This window comes from Phacochoerus africanus, chromosome X (genome assembly GCF_016906955.1).
Source record: "Phacochoerus africanus isolate WHEZ1 chromosome X, ROS_Pafr_v1, whole genome shotgun sequence".
Taxonomy (NCBI): Eukaryota; Metazoa; Chordata; class Mammalia; order Artiodactyla; family Suidae; genus Phacochoerus; species Phacochoerus africanus.
The window spans coordinates 84,250,560-84,260,452 of NC_062560.1; the positions used below are offsets into that span (position 1 = coordinate 84,250,560).

The window sequence follows — 9,893 nt, forward strand, 5'->3', positions numbered from 1 at the left end:
GATTAATGCATATGCTACTGAAATAACAGTTTCTGGCAGATAGGAAAGAAGGGAGTCATAGTGTGTAGAGTGTGGTGAAATGAGTGTGGGGCATACTGAATATTGAATAGAATTGTCTGATTAAGTTATTATATACCTTGCATATATTACTAATAGAAAATAATTTCTTTCTGAATCAAATATCAAAGTGAATGGTAAAATAAAAATAGATTTAAAAACTTTAAAGGAGAATGCTTTTCTCTCAATTATTAATATCACATTTATTAAGTTATAGACCACATTAAGATAGAAATTAAAATTAGTGTAATGAATTTAAACAAAACCTCTATGAAAAATTATGAATTTTGTTTTTAATAGCAAATTCAGCATCATTTAAACTATCATTAGATCATAGTGGTAGTAACAAATATTATGCCCATTTTGAAGATTAAATAAAGTGAATCAATAGTAATTTTCAAGACTGACATGTTAGAGTAATGGTATGAATAATAAACAAAAACAGACTTTTCAATATGATGTATCAACCAGCAATTGTCTCATCAATATCTTCAATACATATTTTCATTTTTGTCATGATATATCTCTCTTTTCCAGTCTCTGATTTTAGCCAAGAATTATCACCAATACAGCTATATTAAGAGCAGTTTTCAAGGGAAATTGCACAATATCTTTTTCCCTAAGGCTTAAAAATTGTTAAAATATCCATCTGTGTAGAAAATGTGGTTGAAATATGCTTAAAGTAGAAAACTTTTATTACTTATACATATGTTTTGCACATCCTTTGTAAGTGCTAAAATTTTACTAAAAAATAAAGAAAAATAAATAAACTAAGTGTTCAACTCACAAGATTGGGAAAAGAGCAAAAGAAAACACAAAACAAATGAGAAGGAAGAATATAATGATGATAATGATGATGACAAAATTAATGAAACAGAGGCACAAAACCCGAAACAGCAAATGGTAGAGAAAGTAGCATTAAAAGCTACACAATTAAAAGGTAATTCTGGAGTTCCCTTGTGGCACAGCAGGTTAAGGATCGAACATTGTCACTTCAGCTGCTCTGGTTGCTGCTGCAGTGTGGGTTTGGTTACTGGCCCAGGAACTTCCACATGCTATAGGCATGGCCAAAAAAAACCTAATTCTTTCAAAAGATGAATTATATAGGCAGAGGACAGAGCTTTGGCAAGATGTCCAAGAAAAAATGTGAATACACAAAATACTTTAAAAGTTTTAATTAACTGTAGATAAAGTTGTTTAAAGTATTAGGACTCTATGTGCTAAAATGTGAAGATCTAGATGAAATAGGTATATTTTTAGAAAGTCATAAACAGCCAAAATTGCCATAAGAAGAAAAGAAACCTTTCATAGACACCAAGAAATGATCCATTAAGAAAACTGATAGAAAACAAGAGTGGGGTGGGGCTGAGGCCGTGGTTGATGCCTGAACAATGAGTGGCAGCTAGGCTGCAAGTGAGGCTGGTGCAGGCCCTGAGCTCCCTGGAGCTGCCCTCCAGCATGGAAGTCCCCAGCCGGGCCCACCTGAAGCACACCCACCATGACCCTGGGGAGTCAGAGCCTCGAGGCCGGTGCCAGTCAGTTGCTCTTCGCCAAACTTCAACCAGGACCGTCACATCTCTAGCTGTTGGTAGTAAGTCCAATTATAAAATTTTCTCCCTTTCTTCTGTGGATAAACTGGAACAGATTTGTGAATACATTTATACTGAAGATGTGTTCATCATGGAAATATTGTTCTAAACCAGCTTGGTGGCCATGGTCAGCCTCAAAGCTTCCAGGACAAGGTCCCAGGAAGCTGAAAGTTTGCCACTCTAAGAAGGGAACCGAGATCGGCATCTACAGCTATTCCAACACTATCCCAGTGGTGAAGTTGAACAGGCAGAGGCTGACCATGTGCCTGGAGGAGCTACAACATCTGGGACATGAAGGTGCTGCACACCGTCAGGGAGACCGCCCCCAGGAACCCCACAGACTGGTGTCTGAGATCCATAAACAATGAACATATCCTTTGCATATCCTGGCAGGGCCACCATGTGCAAGTCTTTGACACCATCAACCTGAGATCTTTGAACATCGGCCCATAACAGCCCATTAGCTGTGCTGGCCATTGACACCTGCAGAACCAAGCTCACCACTGCTTTCAAGAAGGAGGGAGACCATGATTAGGGTGTTTTCCATTCCAAGAGGATAAAAACTCTTCGAGCTCCTCAGAGGACTAAAGAGGTGTGTGAGCATCTCTTACCTGGCCTTCAGCATGGACAGCATGTTCCTTTCCACATCCACCATCACTGAGACTGTGCACATCTTCAGACTCGAGACTGTGAAATAAAAACCTCAGGAGGAGCCCACCACCTAAACGGACTACTACAGGAAGGTGCCCATGGCTTCCACCAGCTACCTGCCCTCCCTGGTGACAGAAATGTTCAACCAGGGAAGAGCCTTTGCCACGGTCTTCCTGCCTTTCTGTGGCCACAAGAACGTCTGCATACTGGCCACAATCTAGAAGATTCCCCGATTGCTGGTGGGAGCCTCAGATGGGTACTTGTATGTGTACAACCCGGAACACCTGAAGGGAGGCAAGTGCACCTTGATGAAACAGCACAAGTAGGACGGCAGCATGGGGCCCACCAATGAGATCCTAGACCCCACTTCTCACAACTGCCACCCTGGTGACATAGAGCTATGTCACTCATGGCTGTGGCCAAAGGTGCTCAGGAGCCTTGGTCCCCAACCACAGTTGCCTACACGTACGAGCTGGGCGAGGCTGGGTGGTGCGAGACTAGAGGAGGAAGGCCAGTGCCCTGCTGCTGGAGGAAGACAGCAAACACCCTCCCATGATTCTCCAGACAGACTGACCTTGACCTGTAAACCCTTCATACCCCTGAGGCAGAGGACACTGGCTGACAGAGGACTTTGTGTTATGCTGCTATGAACTTTGGCCTGAGTTGGGGGGAGAAGACAGCAGAGACTGAAAAAGGAAAAACAAAGATTACAGCTGTAGTTTCATTCCACACTACATATGTATGACTGGATGGAACTAGAGACTCTCATCTTGAGTGAAGTAAGTCAGAAAGAAAAAGTCAAATACCATCATTTGATATCATTTATATCTGGAATCTAATACAGGACATAAATGAATCTTTCCACAGAAAAGAAAATCATGGACTTGGAGAACATACTTGTGGTTGCCAAGGGGGAGAGAGAGGGAGTGGGATGGACTGGGAATTTGGGGTTAATAGAGGAAAACTATTGTCTTTGGAATGGATAAGCAATGAGATCCTACTGTATAGCATTGGGAACTATATCTAGTCACTTATGATGGAGCATGATAATGTGAAAAAAAAGAATGTATATATGTATGTGTGACTGGGTCACCTTGCTAAATTGACAGAACACTGTAAACCAGCTATAATAGAAAAAAAAATAAAAATCATTAAAAAAAAAGAGGAATAAGCCAGAGACTCTTGGAATTGATTCCAGAGCTGGGGCAGAAAAAGAAAATAAGCCTTGAAACAATTTGTTGGGCCAGAAAATAAGAGTGGCTACCTTACATTAGCATCTCCAGCTTCTATACTTTAATGTGTTGCATCCAAAGGGGGAAAAAGAAAGCAATTAAGGGAAGAAAAAGGTGTGATACTTTAAATTCCCTGGAAGTCACTTTAGCTGGAGGGGTAGGGGCTTGTAATATTGGGAGGAGAGGGAATACAAAAACTGTTATCCACCTTTGTGTCTGCACCTCCGTTATCTGAGTCAGCAGTGATTTTAACAAAGATCCCAAATATTTGAAGGATGGGGTCCTTATTGCCCACCCTGGCTCCCACAGGGTGCGTGAGATTTGCTCTAGGAACAATGCACAGGTACCTTCCATGGGGCTGTGGCTGGGGGATGAGTAATGGCTGCTGAGCTAATAACTGAAACTGACTGAAATTAACCACAGTGTACCAAGCAAGCCTTCTCCTGGAAGTTGCAACCCTTCAATTGACTCCAAAATTCCAAAATAGTTATATCATACAGAGTCTACCAATTTAATTGTTCTGTAAATAGAAAGACAGATTCCTGGTATTTCCTTCTCTGCCATCTTCCTAGAATCCCTCCTATCCATTAAATTCTATTTTGGTCTCTTACTAGTTTCTCTAAATTTTTCTTCCTTTTCAAACATGTCTCATCTATGTATACCTCCTTAGTCATTGACCTTTTTTGCCTCATTTCACTTATAGACTTTAAGGTAGCTATGAAAGTATCATAAAAATAATTTGTGCCACATCTTCTGAGTTACTGGTATTCAATAAAGAAATAATTACAGTAGATAAGCATCTAAAGAGAGAAAATTATCACCAGGCATATCTGGCTTCACATATCTACAAATTCTCAGGTAAATTCTGATCACAAAATTTTTTTATCAAGAAGGGCAACACCAGAAACAGAAAGAAATAGGTTGACTCTCATATCACAGATAGAATTTATGGCAATGGAATTAAGAAAAACAGAATGAGTTAAAATGTGAGGTGTAGTTGGCATACTTTGTTATTTACTGCCTGTATCTGTCATATATATGCAGAGAATAAAACCTCATTAACCTCAAATCCATTATTTTGGAATCTGTAATAATCTCGACCTGCCCAACCCAAATGCATGGATATACTATGGACATATACACAGACTGCTCAGTAAATAGATAAATAAGACTAAGTGAGAAGATTAAGAGGATTCCTGCTTTTGATGAAGTTTTTGTGTAATGAATGTCCTAATCACAAATGATTTTCAACTCACTAAACCCATTATGGAATTATGTTAAGACTTGAGGCTGAGTTCTCTCTGCTTCTCCCCTGAGATGATTAAACTGCTTTTATTTTAACATTTTATTTAACTCAGCTTGGGCTTTCTCTCCAAAGAACTGATGAATTAGTCTGTCTGGACCAATTTGAATGAATCTGACTATATGGACATGTGCACATACACTATCCCATATGGCCAAATGATAAACACATTTGTCAGGGCTTAGCCAGAAAATAATTTTTTCCTTCTCCAACAGTGTTTCAAAGGATAAAAATCTTTTTATGGTACTGCTTTGACAATGGAAGGCTATTTCTATACATGAGGTTTTAAATGCATTTTATTTATTACAGGCTATGAATGAACTCTGTACCACAGGACTCCCTAATGAGAAGTCGGCTACCCTCACAGTCTGGGTCTAGTGGGCCCGGGCAGCATAGTCTGCTGGTCTGTAATAGAAAATCAAACAGGTCACTTCATAGCTATCAAACACATGCAGGGCTGCCTTACTGGTTTATATTCCTCTGTCTTTTAGGATATAAAATAATTTCTTACTTTATGAAAATGGTGCTCTCTCTTATATAATCATTTCATTTACATATAAAGGTTACACTTAATAAAAATATATGAACCAAAATTGCAACAAAATTCTAAACCATAAACTACCTTTTCAGAATGCACTTTCTTTCTCCCTCTCTCTTGAAAAGCTTCATTTCTTTTAGAACAGGAGATATTACTTCAGAACCCAAGATTTACAACATATCTTTGGCCCATAATAAGAATAATAAAGCTTTTTCATTGTAAAAGAAACTGTAAATAAATTTAGCAATAATTTCAACAACTCAGAAGTAGTTCAAAATTTCCTCAGTGGGAAATATGAGCCTCATGACATTTATGTGCTATCAACAATTTCCACTATTCTTTTCACTGATCTCTATACCAGTCTTGATGTTCAGCTATAATTATGGTAGATAAAGATTCACTAAAGAGAATTATGTAACAAATTATTCCTTAAGTCAAGTGTGAAAATATGAAAGTGAGAGGGAGAGATTGGAAAATAATTTATTTTTCTGAAGTTTAGGCAAAATGCCAATTGTATTGAGGTTGACACCAGGGCTCTGGATGAGAAGAAGAGTAGAAAATCAGAGGGGCCATACCCTTCTGGACAAGGCAGTGTTCATGTGGATGAGTCGTAGCCAAAGGTTGTAAGGTTTAGTTTGCTATGAGGCAAGAAAAGAAAAGTTCTCAGAGTTGGAGGAAAGAGAAAATAAAGTTATCTGAGAGAACTAGGGTTTCTTCTGCTCAAAGATATGGTTCAATAATTTTCTTTCTGAAAGTCAAATATTACCTGGAGGAACTCAAATTTTTCCAAATCTATCCACTTTTGTTGTGATTTCCAGCAGAAATATTTTCTGATATATAGGAAAGATGCAAGATGCAACTGGTAGAAATACCCCTTAAAAACAAACTTTGGCTCAGAATTGAGTCATCTTACTGTTTTTTCATAACATATTTTTTTAAATCTTGATTTTAAAGTTATACCTTAATTTTTTCATTTTGTTTTAAGGAACTTTCAATAAGTCTCAGAATATTATTTTACTTAAGGAGTTTCCTGGCTAAGAATAAAAAAAAAAAAAAGAACTAGTTCTAAGGGACCAAATTTGAATTGCCAATAAGGCCTGAAAATATAAGAAGTCTTTTTTGGATGACTTACCTTTAGTTACATTAGACCCTCAGGTAACTGAGGGTTGGAAAGGTTAAGTAAGTGTTCCAATATTACAGAGCTAGAAGGTGTGGAGACAGCTTCAGTTGAGTGCAGAATTTATCAGAGCTTGCATTTTGTGTATTTTTGAAGTAACACTGCAGGCAGTATTATAACCAAACATTTCCATTCCTTGGTTAATCAATTCTGGTGATTCTTTACAAACTCCTTCAGAACTACCCCTTCCTCTCTATTATCTATCATCTTTAAATTATAATTATTACAATTCTGGCATGTTTTCTGTCTTCTAGATTTAAAGTCAAGATCCATTGTGGAAACAAAAAACAGTCTTTCTCAAACTTTATTTTCATCAGCCCAACTCCTTTATCAGTGTACCTATTATCATACAAAGAGGGTGACCATATATCCTAGTTTCACTGGACGGTCATAAGTTATACATGTCATTCTGGAATAATTATTAAGTGCCCTCCTTCACTCTTCAAAATGTCCAGGTTGGGATGATAAATTATATGATTTCTCTACATATTACTCATTATTTCCAGATACCTGACTTTATATCTCTCAGTCACATTCCTCTGCCTTTTACAAGCTAATCCACTTATTGTACACTTACACAAAAACTGATATCATGTAACTTCACATTGTCTTTGTGTACTAACTGCCTTGATCCTAATCACTCCTTTATGTAGAATTCATTCATTCAACAAATATTTCGCAGGTACCTACTCTGTACCAGGAACTGTTTTAAGTGCTGGAGTTAGAGAAAGAATGGAATAGCTAAGTTTTCTGCTCTCATGGAGTTTCTACATGAAGAATCCCTTCAGCACTTAGATATTTGGTGAGGACCACTGAATTTGCTCATATATTTATTCTCTTTGCTCATCGTCTTCTCTCTGGTCTCCCACCATGCTGAAAATGAATGAAGAAAAATAAAAATATGATCATTTCCATCCCCACGTTCCCCTCCCCAGCAAACAGACAGGATCTGAAAGCTGTAGTGATGTGGAAGAGTATAGCAATGGGAAGGTCTCAATGGGGAGTTCCAGGCTGCTAGCAGTTGTAGCAGTGGGGAGCTGCATCCCGAGAACAGCATTACTGAAGTATGATACTCTTGCTGGACTTCAAAGGAAGGAACATATATACATGTTGTTACAAACACTATGCATTGGAACATTATGAATCTAAGCAGCGTGTCTGGCCCTGCCCATCTCTACACATATCTCTCATGTTTTAAGAATAAAAGTCTAGGGGAAATTTGTTGGCTAAGTGAAAAATAAGAAAGACTCATTAGGAAGACTTCATTAAAAACAAAACAAAATTTTTCAACCCAAGGCCTTTCAACTTTGGGTCAACACTATCTTAGTAAATGGCTGTGAGTTGAGATGAAAAATGCCATAAACATCAATGAAAATACTGCATATTCTTTGTCATTTGCTTAGTTCACCCCTATACATGCATTTTAATGGGAAAGTATGAGGGGGGACAAGAGAAACTAGGGAGGTAAAATGGCCCCATTTGTAAATTAGTTGTGTCCTGTGCCACACTTTGTTATTTCTTTGTTTCAACTTCAAATTCAATGGCAGGAACTATGCATTCTAATGCAATGGTGGTCTCATATCTTAATGACAGTCTACTATCTGATGGGCACCTCACTTTGCTAGATTGTAAGACACAGCAGTAAATAAGAAGACAAGAATTCCTGCTTTCATTATTGATCACAGCATCTCCCATAATGTACCTTCCAGTGAATAAAAGTCTTGGCCCAAGATTCTGGATAAGGAATGAAGATGCTCACACTAGAAGGAAAGGAAGTTTTTTGGTTGTCAATTTCTTAGATTTCTTTCTGAGATTAAATTGATGTTTAATATGAAAGACTAGTTTCTCTTCTATTTGACCATTCTTCTAATGTTCTTAACTTCTCAGCAAAGTTTTATATGGGCTGGTAAGGGTTTCTACCTATAGAGTATAGTTAGGTTCATTCTAATTCAAATCTAAAGTAACAGTAAGAAAACTGTAGGAAGGAAGGTAATACTTATTATTGGGAGTTCATGTTGTGGCACAGTGGAAAGGAATACAACTAGGATCCATGAGGATGCAGGTTCAATCCTTGGCCTTGCTCAGTGGGTAGGGGATCTGGCATTGCCATGAGCTGTGGTATATGTTGTAGATGTGGCTCAGATCCTGTTCCTGTGGCTGTGGCATAGGCTGACAGCTGTAGCTCCAATTCAACCACTAGCCTCAGAACTACCATATGCCATGGGTGTGACCTTACCTAAAAAATGAGGAAAAAAAACCCCAACTTCTTATTACATGTTTTTTCGGTCTCTAAATACTAAATACTTTACTTGTTTCAGCTAATTAGAATACTCTATCACAAACAGTCAAGCTTGAAGAAATGGCAATAACTTCTTTCAAGTTTTAAGGTAATGAAAATCAAATACTCAAAGCAAATTTGAGTATATGTCATCATGTTTGCTAATACTAATGTATCTTTATGACTTCACGTACTTTGTATTTCTCAGTGAAGATAATTTGGAAGTGTGGAACCCACTTGAAAGTGGGGACTTCTGAGAAAATAGATTATTCAAAATGTTGTTACAAATGTGCTAGATTAACAACAAAAGTTTTTATTAACCTTCATCCTGAACAATGAAAGTACTCAGAATAGTAACTACAGATTATTTTAAAATTGTTAGAATAAATTGGAAATACAATGTTCAATTGGAAGTGGCTTATAGCAATAACTGCATCATATGGTCAGCTAATAAATATTTTAGAGGGATATGGAAAATAGGTAGGAGGCATTCCAGAAAAATGAAGCTCAGATTGTAAAGTTCTGTGCATCTCACCTGCATTTACTTTACACAAGCAAATCATGTCACCTTCCTAAGTGGTCTCACTCCCTGTCATCACTGCCTTCAGTGTTCAATATCTCTCTGACTTGTAATTACCCAGAGGTCTCCTCTCCCCTAGTCATTGTCATCTTTAGCTCTACACTCCTAAGTCCTAGGCTGGGGGTGCAAAATGAAAAGACTACAAGGGCTTGGTAAATACCATTAAAAAGTTATGCCTAGTTTAAGAGACATGGGGATTGTGGCAAAAGATAGACCAAATGCATTTTTTTTAAGGACAGCTACCATGTCACTCTAGGTGTTTATTGCTGTGCAAGAATCCTAGCCTAGTGCTTCAAGATGTGATTCACATTTTTCAAGGAAATGAAAATTCAGAATTTCATGTGAATTCACCCATTATTTAAATCTTAGCCACTTTTCCACCATTACTTTATATAATGTCTTACATACATTTTTCTCCCCACCCAACTCCTTCCCATTCAGACAAATACAAATCTACCTCTTCTAAATGTTCTGTGTTTCTTTATTTC

The 9,893-nt window shown here is 37.7% G+C and overlaps 1 pseudogene; it reads left to right on the forward strand.

The window, feature by feature from the left end:
* Positions 1–1,555: 1,555 nt before the first annotated feature.
* Positions 1,556–2,870, forward strand: LOC125118888 (WD repeat domain phosphoinositide-interacting protein 2-like; annotated as a pseudogene).
* Positions 2,871–9,893: the final 7,023 nt, after the last annotated feature.